Here is a 21499-nt window from a genome sequence, read left to right on the forward strand (position 1 = left end):
TTCTTGCAGCGTCTCTCCCAAACACAGTCGGCTGTACTAAAGATATCGTTGCCACACACACTCACACACACACACATACAATATACCTATTGATTTTACTATCTGCTGCAATGAGTGATCATCCACGTCCAATTCCACAACCCAAAGATGAGTTCAATATCCATACGGATGCCACGACTATATTTCATTAGCAGAAACTGGAAATGGAAAGTATGATCTATGTATAAAAGATAACAATTCTGAAGAGAAGTCAAGCCATTATCTGCTTTTTTTTCCAAAAACCTATATAGTCTTCAAAAAAGGGAATAAAATTAAATGTAATCATTTCTAAAAATGTTTTATCTTCTGGAATTTTTTTAAAAATTATTTTTACTTTTCTTTAACTTATATAAATATGCATGTTTTTTAAATATCTATTAAAACGCAAGCAAAATAAATTTGCAAGCAATGTTTTGCATATTTAATTTAAACACAGTATACCATATATTTATTAATATAAACAATTAAAATAAATGTATCATACATTATAAATGTACTAAACATCAGCTGTTGTCAGCTGCTGGTTTGAAACCTAAAATTAGGTTAAATATATATATTAAAAAAAAAAAAAAAAAAAAAAGCGAAATAAATTAAAATGTTTTGCATGTTTAATTTAAACATAATATGCCATTTTATTAATATAAATCATTCAAATGCATTTATCATACATTATACTAAACAGCTTAAAAACATGCTTTCCATTGATGCACGGTTACAACTATTTAAAAATTTTGGGTGCAAAAAACCAAAACAAAACAAAACAAAAAAACATCAAAATATCGAAAAAAATCAGTTCTTAGCAATGCATATTACAAATCAAAAATTACGTTTTGATATATGTATGGTGAGAAATTTACAAAATATCTGCATGGAACATGATCTTTACTTAATATCCTAATGATTTTTGGCATAAAAGAAAAAAATCAATAATTTTGACCCATACATTGTATTTTTGGCTATTGCCAACTTAAGACTGTGCTACTTAAGATTGGTTTTGTGGTCCAGGGTCACATATATAATTGAAATAAATATTAGTGGTTGTCAGCTACTGGGTTCTGACCTAAAATTGGGTTTCAGATCTGATATACTGTACTATTAATATATTTTAATGTATGTTTTTATATAATTTAAGGTAGACAATTTTAGTACCATGTTGCCTATAATCCTCAAGAAAAACACTTAAAAATCATTTATTTTAACTATATTTCATTAACCATAATCTGCATTTAAGCACATTTAACATATTATTAAAGCATCTTTATATATAGCACACGTGAACCCAAAAAGACGATAATTATATTCCCGAGTAACACACCGTGCAGTTTGTCACACTAACCCATTTTAACATTCTGCCATCATCATATTCGAAGGACATTAACGCAACTTTCCTCAACTTCCTGAGCGCCCAGGAAGAGAGAGGCTCTACGGGTGGGCGGGCAGGCGGGCGGTACGACGTCTTACATACACAAGCAGCAAGACGAGGTAGCGTTTCTTTTGTGCTCTGCGCAGAGGGGCTGATGTGTGTTAATCGGAAGCCCTCTTGCCCTGCCTGGGTGTTAATTCAGCAAGCTGTTAAAGAGAGCTGTAGATTAACAGATAAAGGTGCCGTGCGCCGGGGTCAGGCTGATATGGACTCCCAGCCTTCCCCGGCGCTTGTCAGATGCCTGCGTGGATTAACACCGAAGCTTCCCGTTCTCTCCCTCCCGTTGTCGCAAGGTCAGAGGTCAACCGTTTAGCCCTATCGGCAGGCCCTCGACGAGAGGCGAGAAGGCAGGCGATCTGCATACAGCCGACGAGGAGTACGAGTTCATTCGGAAGGGGAGAGAGGATGCGCCGAGTCTGCCGTAAGGGATTACGGAGCGGACCGAGGCATAAATTCAGAGGATTTTATTTTGTAAATGCTGTAGATGTCTCTGTTAAGACAGAATCGCGAACGCACGGGAAAAGAGATCACACTTTTTTCAGGCGAACAAAAAAGCCGGAGGAAAATGTGGGAAACATGAAATATGTGGAACATGAAACTCTGCAAATTTGACTTATAACAAGCAAAATTACACCCGCTGTCATTTAAATTATGGCTGCCCTCTATAAAGGTGTCTTTTAGGTGCATTAATTGAATTCGGCAGTATTTTCCAATAATAATCTGTAAAGTTCATCCGTCCATCGCTCACAGGATCCCCGCTGTGTGCGCGAGGAGGACGTATCTATTTCAGTGGCTTAATTTATTTTCATGATTCGCTGATAATGACTGCCATGCAGGCTGTACATCAGAATTAACCTTCATTTCACTGAGGTATATTACGATGACAGTCTCCGACACATTTCACCTACACAAAGGGCATTCTCTCTCTCTCTCTCCATCTCTCTCTCTCCTGGCTTTATAATCATCCTCGGCAGACGAAGATTGTTTGATAGCCGATTAATTTTCATAGGAAATCAAGTGGCCAGCTCTCCCAAAAGGCACACATGCAATGTGCTTGCAGCTTCTTTTTTTTTTCTTTTTAGCAATTAGGCATTTTATATAATCCCTTTTTGGAAATCACATTTTAATTTTTTTAATTATTATTATTATTGCAATTATTAAAAAATAAAATCCCCACCCGGCGAATTATTTTCGCCGCTGTCGACATAACAAAAGTGGTGTAAATTAATCAGGCACATCAAGCACGGGAGCTTTCTAATTTCTATGCAAACCATTAAGTGTCAGATATGAATTTCACCATTTGCTATGGTCTCAGTCAAAGGATTTCATTAGGGGGCTGACGTCACGTTTGAGGCGCGAGCCGGATCATTCCTGTCCTATTTTCTCCCTCATGAGCTCTTTGTTCTTCTAGCCTTTGTAGGATCTTTGCACTAAAAAGGACTATGCAAATTACAATAATAGATTTCGCTAAGCGCCACGGCAATGGCATGATAGCCTATTTAGGAGAAAACCAAAGCAATATTCAATTTATGGTATTAACCCAGACACATGCAAAGGTTGCCAAAAAAGTGATTAAGAAATTACAAAATTGGTCCAAACCGCTCGCAGTCTCTCGCTTTCTCTCTGTCTCTCCACCCTCCCTCCTTCCCTCCCTCCCATCGTTCGCTCGTCCGCACACAATGACATGGCAAACATAATGAGGGTGGACTGGTAATTAGAATGTTCTGGAGAGCTGGAATAGCGAGCTTACCCAGGGCTACCGGCTCTGCACCGACGCTGAGAGGTGAAAACTACCGGCACGCTGGAGAGAGGTCTGGAGGTTACTGCCAGGAGCCGAACCAGAGCCGGATGGATCACGTGACTGCTGAAATAGAGAAATAATTCATTATTTACATTTTGAAAAATTTTTTACGTTAAAATTTTTTTCATTATTTACGTTTAAAAAATTAAATTTAATGAAAATAACAACAAAAATGTCTAAAAATTACACTTAATATGTAGTTGTATAAATAATAATAATAATAATAATAATAATAATAATAATAATATAACAATAATAGTAATAATAATAATTTATTACTGTAATAATTATTAAAAGTATTGATGCTAAACATTAATATCAATAACAATAATAATAATAAATAATTATCATCATCATCTCTGGATTATTAAAATAAAAATACAATTCCAAATATTAGATAATAATAATAATAATAATAATAATAATGATATTTATTACTATATTAATTACCAAAATATTGATGGTGATAATAATAATAATTATAATAATATCTGGATAATTAAAATAAAATAATATCTAATTCTAAAAATTACATTTAATATAAAGTTTACAAAATAAATAAATAAATAAGAATAATAATCATTTTTATTATTATACTAATTATCAAAAATATTGATGCTAATATTAATATCAATGTTCATCATCATCTCTATAATTAAAACTAAAATAACAAAATAAAAAAATACATTCATATACTTTTATGAATAAGAAGAATAAGAATAATTACAATTTGTATTACTAAAATAATTATAAAAAATATTACTACTACTACTACTACTACTACTAATAACAACAAAAACAACAACAATAATAATCAGCATCATCATTAAGATTACTGGATTATGTTTTACAAGAAATTACTTTTCAGTACTTTTTCTATGTATAATTCAATGTGTTACTTCCCATTTTGTTGCAAGTAAATGTAAAGTTTACTTAATTTCTGAGTTAAAACTGTTTCTACACCAACTTGTGTGTGTGTGTGTTTGTGTGTAGGATCTGTTACTGTTGACCATTTCTTTTTTCTCAAGTTTTTTTTTTTATACCATTTTTATTGACCTTTTAGCCTTTATACGTTTATACGTTTAAATGGAATTTCAGCATGACAAATTATTTTAAACACAAATATTTAGAGTGAAGGATCAATTTATAAGATCTCATAAAAGCATAATAATTATAATAATATTAATTATTAAAATGCCACTTAAAACTGATTTTACATGGAGTATATGCAGGATGTAAATTTCCCAATCTAAATGAAGGGCTATTTCCACATAATTTCATTTTATTTTTATATACACACAACAGGACTGTGTGCCAGATTCAAACCTGCATCTCCCTGGTGAGCACCTGTGCTAACCACTAAGCCACAACTCTGACAACGAAAGGCTAATTGAAGCAGTTCTCACTGTATCTGTCGTTTTTTTCCCCCCTACGCAGGCCCTGCAGGTAGAGCCGCGAGATGATCCGTCCCTCTAGCGCATCTCCACAAATAAATATAATCAATCCCGCATTTACATACAAATAGGCTTCTTAGCCCTCTTCATACCGATCTGACGGCCGTCCACACGGGAGCAAATATATTCACTCTACACGGCAATTTCATATTTATCATCCAATGGCTTATTGATTGTTTCTTTTTTTCCAGCTTCTTCTTCTTCAAAGAAATGTTCCCCTTCATTTTATTAGTGGATATTGAGGGGCATGTTTAGCAGATACGCCACGTGTGTTTCATCATTTCCTGGCGGGCGAGATTATGACTATTGACATTGTCACTTCTCTCAGCACTTATCGTTGCTTACTGGTAGCTATCAGTGCATCGCGGCGCACCACTTAAAGGCCGTAAACCGGAGGAGCGTGCGTGCGTCTAATATGCCTCATTCGCTTTGTGTCAAACTGACAGCCCACCACGCTCAAATAGATGTCAATCCCACCACCGCAGGACAAATATCCACGGCGGCAAGCGTGACCGACGCAGTATGTTAACACAGCGGCCCGATATATCCAGATACACACTGAGCGAGAGCTCCATTATAGGCCGACGCTCTTAAACGGCCGCTTGACACGTATAATAACTTACGTAAGGTATCACTTCCTGCGACGCCGACGGTATACGAAGTCACAGCGAGGCAAAGTGTCGTGGTGAAAAATGCAACTTCCTCCCCCGTCGTAATTAAAGTGTCAGAATGCGGCCGGGCTCGCAGACAATAACCCTGCTAGGTTTAATTTGAATAGGCAATCTCTGCTTTGGCTATGCATTAAGAGAAACATCTGAGATATTGCTCTATTAACTGTTTCACTCACCCAGCGCTGGCCTTTTAATTAGAGTTTAATAGCAGTTATTAACTCATTACGGGGCATAGGGGGAGCATTCGTAGCTACTGTGACCTCTAGCAAAGTTGACACTTCAATGGTAGAATATTTCCCGAAAATTCATTCATTTAATTGTGACCTATGCAAATGCGGAGTTCGTCATTACAACCCAGCTGCAATAATTAACTAGAGTGCCTCAAATTAAAATATAAATGGAGGGATTGTGTGTCAGCCATGGCGTGCAAAAAAAAAGAAAGGAAAAATGAGATTTCATTTGTTTGAATTGTTTTAAATGAACCCGGCACTGTTGGCAAAAGCCGCGTACTTTGTTTTGTAAATGGGAGAGGTATCACAGTATCTAAGACGATATCTGACGCTCGGCGTGAGGCTCTAGCGCACTTCTCGTTCCAAACACGCACGCACGCACAAACAAACTCTCACCCTCGTTTCACACATACGAACGTGGAGTTTCAACACGTGCCATATCACATGTCGGCACTCGGGGATCCCGTGAACAAACTTATTACGACTTGTTTTTCACGTTTAATTTGTTTGCTCGAAGACACTAAGTGGTTTATCAACACGTCGCAGTCACCTGACACCACCGCCGGCATGTGACACAACAAAACAACACACGAGTTTGCAGTCGAATGCAAACACACCAGGTTCATGATCACTCCAACATGAACAAATTGAAGGTTAAAGGTCAAAAAAACAACACTGCAGGCATCTAGATATGAATTTTCAGGCACTTTAAAGGGGGATCAGTGATAATCTATATTATTATGATTATTATTAATTATTAATTATTATTATTTTTATTATTATCATCATCTGAAAAACACAAAATATTATTATACGTCCAAAAAAAAAAAAAAAAAAAGAGAGAATTAATGTTTGGGTCCCTGTGGTTTAAAGCAAAATGATCAGTTATTTAAAAAAAACTAAAAAGGAAAAAAAAAAAAGCATGACTATATATAGTTAACATTTATACAGCCTTAATATCTATATTATTATTATTACTATTACTATTATTATTATTATTACTGTTTGGGTCCCTGTGGATTACAGCAAAGCAATTAGTTATACTAAATTAAATAAATAATTAAATAATTAAATAATTAAATCTATCTATCTATCTATCTATCTATCTATCTATCTATCTATCTATCTATCTATCAAAAAAAAAAAAAACAACAACATAATAATACATATCAATGTCTTGGTCCCTGTGGATTAAAGCATCATTATCAGTTATAATCAACATAAATAAATATATAAATAAATAAAATGTACATCACTTTAATAATTATTTTATTTTATTTTTATATTATTTGTTTGTTTGTGTATTTATTTATTGACATTGTTTTTTTAATTTATATCTAACGATCTATCCTTCAAAAAAAGTAAGATAATAATCAATATCAATGTTTGGGTCGCTGTGGATTAAAGCATCAATATCAGTTATAACCCAAAAATAATTAAATAAACAAATAAATATTTATATAGCTTTAATATTTATCTATTATTTATTAAATTTTTTTATCTATCTATCTATCTATCTATCTATCTATCGATCTATCTATCATTAAGATAATAATAAATATTGATGTTTGGGTCCCTGTGGATAAAAGCATCACTATCAGTTATAATCAAAATGAAGTAAGATACAAATTCATTTGAATTGGTAAATTGCTGAAGAATCACTACATCCATCCATATCTATCCCTGCTTATTAAGCAAGAAAAAACTTGCCATAAGTTTTACGATACTCATCAGATTGAACGTGTCCACAGCCGAGATTTCAGTCTTCCCATCCTTGCCGAAAGCATGCACACACACACTTACACGCACACACCTGCCTGATTTTCATTTATTATGCCCTCTTCAAATCGCCTGAAGGAAAAGTTTGATTCAAACAGGGGGGAAAAAACACCTCACAAATTAACAAAACTGTCACTCAGGAATTACAGCAGGCTGAACACTGCAAAATGCATTCTTTGAAGTCCTCATTTCAGCAAAATTATATGAAAAAAAAAAAAAAAAACTTTATATCTAATTAAAATGATAACTGTATTCTCATTTTTCAAACTCTCCATATCCTGAGGGCCAATTGGGATGAGTGGGTTTTTTTTCCTGGCGTTTTATTTTTTTTCTGCCGTCTCTTCACCGCTGCGGCGTGCTGAACTGCTCCTACAGCAGGATCACATCATTACCATCTCCCCAGCTGAGTCGCCAGCAACCATTATCATGCAGCATTATTAATCTTCTTGTCTTATCAACTTGCAAATCACAAACCATTGAGCCTTATGGCGTGGTTTTGGGTCCACGGTTATTCATTTTGTAGGTCTACCTAGCCTCCAAGTCCTCTTAATCACCTGACGATTGTCAGTCTCTTCCTTTTGCCCTGCCCCCGGTGGCCTCAAAAAAAAAAAAAAAAAAAAAAAAAAAGTCTTTTAGCCCCTCTCCCTTTATTTCCCCCTCTTACGTTTTACTTTTTTTTTTTCCGAGGATCCCTGCTTTTGAAGCGACTAGACAGTGAAGAGGATAAATTTCATTAATAGAAGAGAATTAACATCCTACTGCCACGAGATGACCTCTTTTCCTGACACGTATGTCTAAGTCATTCCCGTCATTTTTTATTCGCCATTAACATTCTTGGAAGAAAACGCTGGCGACATATAGGACTGATAGAGAGAGACAGGAAAAGAAAAGGAGAGTGAGGGAGAAAGGAGAAGTTTCTTTAAAACAAGATTCACTGACCCTCAGTTCTTCGCTTTGGAATCAGTTTGCTTTTCTTAGTACTGAAATATTTATCATATTGAAAAAGAAAAATGTGTGTGCGCCTGTGGACGCATTTAGATGGAGATTCCTTTAAAAACTATGCCTGAATTTATCCTCTTTTACATAATTAAAAAGCTTTGTGTAAGATGCTGGATGAGAGCGAATGAAAGAAACTTAGACAAATGCATGGAAGAGTCAAATTAGCAGATTTCTTTGATATTTTGATACCTCAATTCTAGTTTCTGAGCACTTCATTTCATCTTTGAAGTCACGCGGTGTTCAAGTGGACACTTGCGTACTCACTCGCACAAAGGCACGGCTGAACGCACGCGTCCACACGCTGAGATTTCAACTTTTTTCATGGAATACAAGGCGAAATGTGTTAACGGTGCAACGCGTGGAGCAGATAATAATTTCCATGCTTCTCAAATCAATTCTGTAAGCTTCATCTAACTCCTATCAAACCTTTGCGTGAAATCCCAGCCCAGTTACACCTGCGGAGCACTTATAAATAATGAAAACTCGTTTGAGAAGAAAAAGACTGCTTAAGGACAAAATGTTGATTATAAAAGTGTCTTTTATCCTCCTGTTCCCATCTTTCTGAAGATGCAAAGACTCCAGGCAAACAAAGCAGAGCCGAGGAGCCACATCCAAGCCAAAAATTAATTTCGATGTGAAAAGTGCTGATGCTCATGAGAAAGATGGACAGGTGGTATTTAGATTCGAGCACTGGGATTTGAACAGGCCTGACTCTTTGACTGAGACATCTTGTGTGTGTATTTGTTCTTGCTCTTACCTTCTAACTAACGCAAGACATCTGATCTGCAAGTCATCGTGTGTATGCAGCTCCAAAGCTATCAGAAACAAGATGATCTGTGGAAAAGCTGTTGACTGGACATCCAGTTACTTACGATGGTTTGGATGGATGTTTTTTGGGGTTTTTGGGAGTCAGACGGAGATCTGGAAATAAAAAAAAAACATCTTAGTATCTTCAACAGCATGTTTTCCTGTTTTGTCATGTCATTGTGATGCAGCAGCAAATGCAACAACAATTAGAGGCGGTTTCATGGCACTCCATAAACTGCAATGATTGGACATCAAGCAGAAGACAAACAAAGTTATGATAGCTTTGCAAATTTCAAATTCACTTTACAGTTCAGTTTAGCTGTAGTACATTTTAGCAGTGGTTCTCAACTCCAGTCCTTGAGACTTACAGATCTGCACATTTTGTATGTCTCCCTCACTTAACGCACCGGATTCAAATCATCAGCTCGTTAGGAGAAAGATCCATGAACTGAACTGATGGTGTGTCAGATTCCGCAACAAATGTGCAAATGTACAAAATGTGCAGAGCAGTGGGCCCTGAGGACTGGAGTTGAGAACCACTGGTTAAAGAACATTAGTTTCAAAAAATGAGGAAACTGGGGGAAAATATCACCAAAATGACAACAACAACAAAAATTCAAATCTCAAATTCAAAATATCAGTGATAATAGGCCCTGTAATGTGTTTCTGTTTTTTTGTTTTAATTTCAATCGGTCATAGGAACTTCATTCTCAACATAATAATTTAAAATTGGTGTATTAATTGATTATACTAAAGTATTTGACATTAAAGAATGACACAGCATGTTTATATGGCTAGAAAAAAATGTTCCATAAATTGTATATAATAAAAGAGAACATATATATTAAATTACTATACTTATATTATTAATAATATAATATTATACAATATAATAATAACTAAAAGAATCGCAAGACTTTGGATTTACAGTACAATTAATACAAAATAAAAAAAATTCTAATTTAGAAAATATCTTTATGGGACATGATCTTTACTTAATATACTAATAATTTTTGGCATAAAAGAAAATAAAAAGTATTTTTTGCTGTTGCTACAAATATACCCATACTACTTAAGACTGGTCCAGGGTCACATATTAGTTCAATGTGTAGGCTGAAGCATTTGACAATAAAAATTGACAGAATATTTTTATATGGCTAGTAAACAAATCCCCCACTAAAGATAAGAAATTATTATATATATATATATATTATAAACAAACTTTGTCTTAAGTTTTAGGTTTTAGATTACAATAATAACCTTTAACAGAAGAAGAAAGGCATGAAGCATGAATGAGTGCCTGTATCCTTTTAGCGATCCCTCAATCTAAAATTGAGATACAAACACAGCACCTAAACACACTTGTGGGCGTGCTGTGAGTTTTCTTCAAGCGCTTGTGGCGGTCAAGTTTTCCACATGCATAAATACCAGGATAAAAACTGACGAGGATGACACTGGCTCCACGGTTTAGAGCTGGCAGGAGCAGAAACGCGCTCCTCTCCTCCGGTGAGGATTTTCTCAAGGCCCCTGGCAGGTCAAGCGACAAATTGCAGCCTGAGGTGATGGAAGGTTCTCGGCCAGCGCTGTAAAGCTATCAGTGGCCGTCTCTCTGAGGATCAGCTCCTAGATCAGGCCGTGTTCCTGGGGGGGGTTTTTGAAAGCAACCGCACTCAATAGTTTCGCCAGTCTATGCTAATCCTTAAAGGACTGTAGTTAGCATACTCGGGCCGGACTTTAGGGTTGCCGACCGGTTGATCGGGATGGGGATTGGAAGTGGGGGGCAGGACTGAGGCCCCCCAAGCCCAAAGGCTGCTCTAGGGTGGGTGCCTAGGGCTATTGCTTGCAAATCAGCACATTTTCCCCAATCAAAGGTCTGGGAGGAGGCCCACTGAGCTCCTTAAGAGAGTGAATTATTCACAGGCAAAAAGGTCGCCACAAACTAGCTCCTCTGAAATGAACCGAACCCGCTCTTTCTTGGGCCCGCTTCTCGAAAAGTACATTTCAATCTTTAATGGTTTGAGAGAAGTGGAAAAAGGAAGCACGTAAAAAACTGCAAATGGAGAGAGTAAGAGCGAGATGCGATCAAAGTGATTTTCAAATTTGCAGATTTATGCACTTCGAAATATTAATGATAGATTTATTAAGAGCGGACCCAGGCTACACCCTCGCTGGCTGGGTAATTAAGTTTGCTCTCCACCTTGATGGTGAAATCCACAGTAAGTGAACTTTTGATGATGTAAACTAGTTTAAAACTGCCGCTGATCACCCACATCCCCCCTTAAAAGAGTGCAAAAACGAAAAGGCGGAAATTAAATGTGTTCCTTCAGATTACATTAGTGGTCTTCACTAAAGTTTAAAAGACGATGTGGCTAAAACTACTTCAAGTCCACTGGAGACGAAGAACGTACGTTTATACTCTGGTAAAATATTAAATGTAATAACTAAGCTGTGGTTTAATGGTAAATGCAAATCACAATGCAATGTGCTGTGGTGCTGCTGTGGGTCAGTTAGATTTTTCCAACATTTCCCAATGCTGTTTCATCTATCAAAATAATCAGGAGAAATGACAAAGGTCAAAGAAGAAAATATAATAACTGATTTAACGAAATTATGAGATAAGTCATAACTATAAGATAAAAAGTTGAAATTGGGAGATACTTAAGTCTTAACTATGCCAAAATCCTAATTATGATAATGTCTTGATTTATAAAATTACTAAACTGTCATAAATATGACTTATCTCATAATTTCAAATTTTGACATCATTCTGACTTATGTCATAATTGACTATAAATTCAACTTGTCATATCAACTTTTTGATCATTTTGACTTTGTCATATTTATGATTCTTTGTTATAATTATGAATCTGACTTTTTATCTCATAATTTGGACTTTTTGACTCATAATTATGATACATGTCAATGTCAACTTGTCATAATTGACTTCTTGCCATAATTATGACACTTTTACACAGATTTCAACTTCTGTCATAATTATGACTTCTTATCTCATAATTTTGGCTTTTTGACTTATTACGACTGTGATAATTCTGATTTTTTTTTAACTTATAATGAAATTTATTAATAATTATTTATTATTTATTTTTTTATTTATTATTATAAGTCATGATTGTAAGATAAAAAGTTGAAAGTGAGAGATACTAAGTCCTAATTATTACAAAATTCTAATTGTGAAAATGTCTTGATTTATAAAATTACTAAACTGTCATAAATATGACATTTATGTCATATTTATATGTAATATATGACAATACGACAATTATATGACTCATAATTTCAAATTCTAACATCATTCTGACTTGTCATAATTAACTATAAATTTAACTTGTCATAATATCAACTGTTTGATCATTTTGACTGTTATATTTATGATTCTTTGTTATAATTATGAATCTGACATTTTATCTCAATTTTGAATTAGTCATAATTATGATATATGTCAATGTCAACATAATTAGACTTCTTGCCATAATTATGACAACTTTTCGCAAATTTCAACTTCTATCATAATTATGACTTTTTATCTCATAATTTTGTCTTTTTGACATAGTTATGACTTTGTGTCATAATTCTGCAATGTTTTTCTTATTAAAAAAGGGCTTTGATATCATCAAGACCCAAATTCCCCAAAATGCTGCTTATAAAAAGTGTTCAACAAGCAAAAGAAAGCAAAAAACAGCTGAATGTTTCTTTGATGGCATCTCAGGTGGGTTTGCATCAGTGCTTAAATAATTAACCGTGTTTGAGTGTCCCGGGCTATAGCGGAGAGGCCCGTGGAGAGACTCCCGTCGGCGGGGACGTGGTTCCGCAGAGTTGGACCCACTCTGCTGGCGGCACTTGTTTTCCCGTGTGTTGAGGCAGTGCCAGTCTGCCCTCCGTCTTAATGAGCGTGGACGCGCGGGTGCCCGCGCACCTGTGCGAGGAACAGAGGGGTTAATCCCGCGCGGTGAGCATCGAGCTGACAACGGTAAGGTGGAGGAGAGATACAGGAGGCTGCCGTTCCCTCGGGTTTCTACCCCAGCACGCTAGAATGAGTTGTTTCAGTCACCGCTGGATACCTGACAAGCGGGCCTTCATGAATTACAAAATGAAGATTGATAATCCCTTGTCTGTTTCCTCTGTGTGTGCACAAAGAAACGCGCACAGTAAGAGAAAAGCGAAGAGTGATGCAAAAATCACTGTCATTTGCAACGCAAGCTGTTCACTGGTGGGTACATTTTCCTCAATGTTCCGGGTTCAGTAAATTCAAGTTGAGCACTAAAGACAGCATTTATAGCATAATACTGATGATTATAGTAAATAAATCTTCCCTCTGGTTTAAAAAAATAAATGAATACAATTGTGGAAGTAAGCATTTAAAAGCAGTTTTTATTTAATTATTTGCATGAAGTATGCCTCAAAAACTATATCTGACCCTGGACCACAAAACCAGTCGTAAGGGTCCATTTTTCAAAATTGAGATTCATACATTACCTGAAATCTAATTAAATAAGCTTTCCATTGATGTGTGGTTTATTAGGATAGGACAATATTGTGGCAGAGATACAACTATTTGAAAATTTGGATACTGAGAAAATACTGAGAAAAATCGCATTTAAAGTTGTCCAAATGATCTTCTCAGCAATGTATATTATGAATCAAAAATTAAGTTTTGATATATTTATGGTAGGAAATTTACAAAATATCTTCATGGAACATGATCTTTACTTAACATCCTAATGATTTTTAGCATAAAAGAAAAATCAATCATTTCGACCCAATGTATTGTTGGCTATTGCTACAAATATACCCGTGATACTTACGACTGGTTTTGTGGTCCAGGGTCAAATATACTGTATATATTTTAACAACAGTTCTTTCTGGTCCTTGAATCTGATTGGCTGAGAGGAGGGTGATATTCTAGTTCGGAACTTCAACCGTTTCATCATTTGTATCACACCATTTGTATCAATCTACTGTAATTTTATAAATAATACTGATTTCATGTTACAGAATGTAGTTTTAAGGGCAAAAACTTGACGGATTTTCAGAGATGTGAGCTCCAGGGCATCATCAGCCGTTCAGCACTCATAAACCTCACCTCGCCCAGACCTTCTGGAATTTGCTGTTGGTTCTGATATCTCTATAGTGGTTAAACGTGAGATATAATTCATTTTGGGTAAATCTAACAGGCAGTCTTTGGTTTCATTAATCCATTATTTGTTCCAGAGCAAATAGTTTTGGCTGAGGGCAAAATCGAATCACGTTATATTTCATGTAACTTCAATGCTGTATATCAGAGCGCTGCCTTTGTACTTTTGACTGAATTGCCTAGCAACTTTTATGATGATATTATGATATTCAATAAAAAAGTAGAATTTATTAGTACTTGCATAAAGTGTTCCTCAAAACTCACAATTTTGTGGTTGTAATTTGAAAATAGCATCTACTTTAACACTTATTCAATGCTGTCAATAAAGTTTAACTCCCACTGAATCTGGAACATTCCCTCAACTAACAGAAGTAGCACACACCGTCAAGAAAAACAAGTCAAACCGTATGAAATAAGCTGAAACCACTATTTTTCTTGAACTCTGAGCCGTTCAGTCTGAAGTCTCGTGCAGCGGTCAACTATCAACTGCAGCGAGGTAAAAATTCAAAACACAAGGTTTGACGAGAGTGATGGACCAGTGGCTAAAATTGTTAAGGGGTGGAAGAAGATGTTTCTCTGCTGGTGTCAGCAGAAGTTTGCGATGCGTGGAGGAAGGCAGAGAAGCAGAGGAAGATGCACTTGCCGATGCAGTCACAGCGAGATCGCGAGGCAAAAAAAAACACATGTGCCACTGTTTTGGAAAGCTTGTTACGCTCCAAGAGAAAACTCTGACTTTCTTTCTCTCACACACACTCACACAGACTGTCAGACAAGGTTTTTTTCCTCTACTACCAGAGCCTACACTATATTCTCATATTAACATTTCATTTACAGTGTCATTGCACCACGTTTCCGTGAAATATCATTCCGGTTATTGGGTTTGTGTTCAAGGCAATGCATGGAAATTCATTTTACGGCGACACAAAACCGGTAACGGCGCTGCAAATGAAACTGGCAGGGAAAACAGATAATAAATAAATAAGTGGATACAAAACAAGACACCGCAAAGTCACAGCACGACGCGAAATAAAAACCCTGGAACGCATCCATATCAATTTCACCCCTCCAGCCTACCGAGAGAATTCCGAGGGAGATAAATAAAGAACATTTAACTGCTCTCCTTTCCCGCGTTGCCTCTGGCCGTGTTAAATTCAGGGCACTTTGGAGGAAGAGATTGATGCTTTCCTATCTGATGCGTTACAAATGTCTGGAGGGATCCCGCTGTCCTCACTCTTTAAAAACCTGCACATCAGCATAACCGTCGCGGCCACACACGCGCACGCCGGCGAAGTTTATTGACTTGTGAAATCGCATTCAGGACAGCCTTTTATTTTTCCCAGACTATAACCTTGCCTTCTAGGTTGCTTACTCAACAGAGCTGATTATGAGGAGCCATTATTCTCCCGTTGAAAGGTCAGTGTGGTACTACAAGCTTCCGTTTTAATATCAGCTCTTCATTATGAGCCCGCAAGCTTATTAACAAATTGGCGTCAAAAGCGGGGTACGATGTGGGCGGAGGGGGAGGGTTTGCGCGTCGACGTGCCTGGGTTTCGGGGTTGTTGGTGGGTATCTGGGGCGCAGACAACAACCCCCGTGGTTTGTCGGCCGGAACAAGACAACATGCTACATCTCTCTCCTTGTCACGGCCAGCGCGCCAAATTGGCATCGCTACGTCGAGATGGTCAGCCCTGAAAGCAAACGACCGCAAGAACAGGAGAAAGGAGAGCGCAAGTGGAAAGAAAAAGGAGCGCTTTACATATAGACACACAAGGATGACTCCAGGGCCTGTCAGAGGGAAAAAGTCAAATAGAGCTGAGTGATAGTTTTCTCCGTCAGCCGGCCAAAATGCCAGATAGCATGTAAATCATGATCGGCTGACCGTTTCCCCGGCTACTTGTCAGTTTCCTGTCGGCCGTCTCCGCTGCACGGTTTGGACAATTGTCTTCGACTTAGAGAGAGCCTGAGATTGATGTTTATTCAAAGCGTCTCGCTTCAATGGCCAGCCAACATATTTCAGCAACGGAACCATCAAAACGGACACCTCGTCATTAGTCCACCTATTCTGGTTTAATATGCTCGAGGAAGGGAGAACGGAAGAGCTTGAGAGATTGTATCATTTATCTAACCCATATTTAAAGGGTTGTCGGGGAAGTTTAGTGAGCTCGGGTTCAGGGAACTAATGGCTCAGGATGTCTTAATATCCTTTTTAAGTGTTAGCATTTGCCACGTTGGATTTTCACATGATCGTTTTTAATGTGCCATAAAAAGCAATCGCTCAGACCGTATGTGGCCGGTGGAGGAGCATCAACAGCGGGGCATCCAGAGCAAAGACTATTATGAAACAATGACGACTCCAACAATGCATAAAATGTCCAACACTGTGGCTAGATACTGAAAATATGTATATAAAATCAGATCAATGTCTGTTGTGGGCTATTGGTTTGGATCAAAATTAACACTTGCCAAGACCTAAACATGACTAAAAATGTGATCCTGGACCACAAAACCAGTCATTAGGGTCCATTTTTTGAAATTGAGATTTATACATCATCTGAAAGCCAAATGAATAAGCTTTGTTAGGACAGGACAATATTTGGCGGAGACACAACTATTTAAAAATCTGGAATTTGAGGGTGCAAAAAAAAACCCGAAATATTGAGAAAAATCACCTTTAAAGTTGTCCAAATGAAGTTCTTAGCAATGCATGTTACTAAACTAAAAAGTATTGATACATTTACGGTAGGAAATTTACAAAATATCTTGATGATTTTTACTTAACATCTTAATGATTTTGGGTAAAAAAGAAAAATCAATCATTTTGACCCATACAATGTATTTTTGGCTATTGCTGAAAATATACCCATGCTACTTATGACTGGTGTTGTGGTCCAGGGTCACAAATGAACTTTTTGTGACAGTGGGTTTTATTAGGCACTTAAATATAATATACAGTATTACAACACTCACAAGTGTAAACATTGCATATGAATCATATGAAATGGTAACACTTTACAATAAGGTTAAATTAGTTAATGTTAATGTATTAACTAATATGAATGAATAATACATTTACGCCACTATTTAATCTTCGTTAGTGTTAGTTAATAAAAATCGTTCATTGTTAGTTCATGTCAATTCACAGTGCATTAACTAATGTTAACAAGCTTGTGATTTTAATAATGCATTAGTAAATGTTGAAATTAACATTAACTAAGATTAATAAATGCTGTAGAAGTATTGTTCTTTCTTAGTTTATGTTGTTAACATTGGTTAACTACTAATGTAGTTAACCAATGTTAACTAATGATCTTACTGTAAAGTGTTTCCAATTAATATGTTGTGACTAAGTAGAAAAATGCATAGATGTACTTGGAGCACCAACAATTTTTTGTCTCCAGAAGTCATATGAGAAATGGGGAAAATGTATATAAATAAATAAAAATGTGTTTATTTATTTATTTAAATATATATATATATATATATATATATATATATATATATATATATATATATTTCCCCCTTATATTTTCCCCATTTCTTTAAATTAATATTTTTTTATATTAAAAATATCTTAAAAAATATATATAAAAATAATAATAATAAAACAATTTAATAATAATTTTAATAAGTATTAAAATGTAAAAATTAAAAGAAAGAATCACTGACTAGTCAATTTAAAAAATAAATAAATAAATAAATACAATATAAAATAAAATAAAATGAAAAAAAAAATCTAATTTCAAACAAATCTTTGTGCAATGACCATATCTCACATGAGATTACAAATTAAGCAATTTTTCATTTATTACTAGTATTGGAGCATGATGTAATGTCTTCACAGTGCTGCCAGAGACCAATGTTAAAGACATACTCTTTTTGGACTCTGTCCCGTACAGCATGAATCACCCTAATGCAGAGTAGCGGCTGCACCTCCAATGACCCGGGAACGCGTATTGACTTAACCCAGTCGTCATGGCTACTCCAGTCTATGTATATTTCCACAGGTGAGCAGTTAAAAACATTGCCGGGCCAAATCCCATCCACAATGAATTATCCAGACCGTCTCCTCTTCCAAACATCCTCTCTGGTATAATCAACCCTCTATTGGAAAATAAAAAGGTCTGACACCAAACGCTTCAAATGAGAAAAAAAGCACAAGTTTAAATAATTTTTAAAAACAGCAGGCCAATAAATTTTCAAGCAGAGGTTAATTTAGTAAGGAGAAACCCTAGCGCAATTACCCTGTCCGATTCCCCCTCGCGCCCCGAGGGCTCCAGTCAAAAATGTCACGGAGGGGAGTTATTTTCTCTAAAACACAGCCTGGAAAAAAAAACAGCCTGTCCTAACAAGACCCCCGCTAATATCACCCCCCATCATATTAGCTTTTGTCACAGGATATTACCACATCACCCGCATCCCACCGTCACAAATTTCTTAATAATGCACTCATGAGTGAAAACAGGAAATGTTTTTTTTCGCTCTCGTTCTGCATTGCATGGACGAGGAAGCAATTCCAAGCAAGGCACAATCGGCTGGATGATGTATTCCACTCGGCTGACAGTTTGGGCCAACAGAACTTCATTTTATTTCTAAATGAAGCCTTACTAGCATAATTGAGGCCCATTGCACTAATCAGCCTGGGCCTGCGTCAGGCGCAGGTTCCTAAATCTAACCCGCCCATTACACGTGATGCCGGGTATTCATTCTGACATGATGTGAAATGTTTAGCAGTCACACTCTTGTCTTACTGACACATGGACTGCCCACCCTGTCAGCTGACAGCGCCCTCAAACACACACACACACACGTACAGACTGCCATTCTGGAAATGTTTTAATCCTCTTCTCTTCCCGTGCCGGACCGAGCCGCTATCAGCGCCATCCCGCACGCCACTAATTATGATCTTAATCTAGTCACATCAGTTAGATCCAAATCAAATTTCCCCAGGCTGCAGCTTCAACCACCCAGGCAGAAAGATGACGAGCTCCCCGTCCTTTAATCAAAGTCTGATTCGAGCTATTTCAATAAAAAAATACACCACACTGAGGCTTTCAGAGAGAGAAAGACGTACGACCCATTGGTGAAACATAACAACCCCCAAACTAGCTGAGAAAAACACACCCACGCACATTTGTAGCCCTCTTGGGTGCAAAAACATGTTCAATTTGTGGTCAATATGAGCTATACAAACAAGGCAGGCTAACTTTACTGAGATAAAAGCTGCCAAGTTACCTGTACTTTTGAAAACACGTAATGTTATCTGAAGCTTCAGATCTCATCGACCAATAAATAACAGGCACTCTTGAGAAAAAACTATATGGGAGATATATGAGAGAAAAACTAAAGCTGAACTCACTACGAAGGCACTAACATCATTTTGTTTATGCTGTCATGCTCACTCTTAGCGCTATGCTAATCTGAAGTGAAATAAACACGCGTCTGCTGATGTTGCCGTTTCATAAAAACATAATCTAGCATTGGTTGGGGAGAAAAACGCTCATTTGCACTTCAGAGGTGTAACATAACAGGCTTGGCAGGCCTTTGCTTTGGCAAATGTTTCATAGACTCCCCGCCTATCACTGCTAAACGCTAGAAAACTCGAGTGCGAGGACTCCAAAGCAGCCTATTAGAATTTATAAACAGTTTAACGCCGTGCGCCAAGCATTTAAACAAACATCATGAATATTTCACTATTCATAAGATTTTCCCTCTGATGCTCTAAACGCTGAATCCACAACTAAATGTAACCTGTAACATCTTGTTAGCTAATTGATTGTGACGGCTTGCTAAACACACGCAAATGTAATGCGTGTTCCTCCGACCGAAAGCAGATGATAGTCGGCTCACAGCACGCTGATTTTAACATGATGTTTCTCTTGCAAAACTAGAGCCTGTAGCAGCCCACCTGTGCACAAACATACCTCAGTATCTGGTAAAATACTAGGGCTGCCCTCGACTAAAGATTTTTCTGGTCGACCAGTAGTCGTTAATTTTAAGCATTAGTCGACTATTAGTTTCACGTTTATTAATAAACCATATAAAACATAATAATGAGACTTTAATTGCCTACATAGTTTAATAAGCGCTCAAGTGCATGCAAAAAAGCTTGCGACAGCGCACCGGCAGAATGTGTCAGGGAAAAACAAAAAATTTACTGATAACTTTCTTTGTTTTCGGCTCAAGAGATGAAGTCGGCAACACTGACTCGTCATCTTTGCAGAAGTGATGCGTCTGTAGGCATGTTTCATACTGATTACAAAATCTGAGAATATTTATTTTCTATTTGAAATGGTTTATTTGAAAGTAGACATTCCACTCTATAAGTATATGTTTTATGTCTGTAAGGTACATGGAGTTTCAAAGTTTCAAGCTCAAGTTCACAGAGACCGAGAAGGCAGAAAGTGCATCCTGTTCGCTTTATTTTACAAAAGCACAAAGTTTCATTATTATTCTGAGTTCACACAAATAAACAGAGTCTCTACAGATTCAAAAGATGTATTACTTTTTTCTGTATGACCAAAAATGACGGAGCATTTTAAGAGCAAGTGACAGCAATAGCGCCTCCATCTGTCATGCAGTAAGCAAAAGTAAGTACTATTCAGCTTCCAAACTACTCACAGACACTTAAATAGCGCACATTTTTCTAGGTTAACATTAGATTGAGCTGCCATGTAAAGTTGCTACTACATCTTTCAGATGAAAAGCCATATTTGAAGTCGATGTATGATAAGTGAGCATTTGGATGTCCTGCTCGATGTACTATGTTACCACATAGACCAGCCGTTAATGATCTGTCTGTCACTTTGCCACTTCCTGCGGATTTTGTTAGACCAAGCCTCTTGTGACTAACGGTCAGTCGACTATTAGGGGTCAGCCCCACAAAACACCATATTAACTACAGCTACTGCTGGTAAATGAATTGTAAATAAACTTGATTTGTTGGAGATAAACACAAGCACACTGCATCTTCACAAAAAGTTACTACGATTGCCATAAAAAAGCACCAAGGAGAAAGACAATCATGTTATTTTAAAATACAACTATGGTGCATTTTTCAGTGCTGTTTTCATTACAAATAACACACGTTGCCTTATAGAAACCAGAATTAAGGGTCCTTCACACTGAACGTGTTTTTCCATTCCAT

The 21499-nt window shown here is 36.7% G+C and overlaps 1 long non-coding RNA gene across 1 annotated transcript in view; it reads right to left on the reverse strand.

The window, feature by feature from the left end:
• Positions 1-9159: 9159 nt before the first annotated feature.
• LOC127163696 (uncharacterized) overlaps positions 9160-21499 on the reverse strand; it is a 29918-nt gene continuing 17578 nt past the window's right edge. Inside the window, exon 4 of the long non-coding RNA XR_007827528.1 lies at positions 9160-9317. This is a non-coding gene — a long non-coding RNA (uncharacterized LOC127163696). The remainder of the gene's footprint in view (positions 9318-21499) is intronic.

The sequence above is a fragment of the Labeo rohita genome, chromosome 4, assembly GCF_022985175.1.
Source record: "Labeo rohita strain BAU-BD-2019 chromosome 4, IGBB_LRoh.1.0, whole genome shotgun sequence".
In the NCBI taxonomy this organism is placed as follows: Eukaryota; Metazoa; Chordata; class Actinopteri; order Cypriniformes; family Cyprinidae; genus Labeo; species Labeo rohita.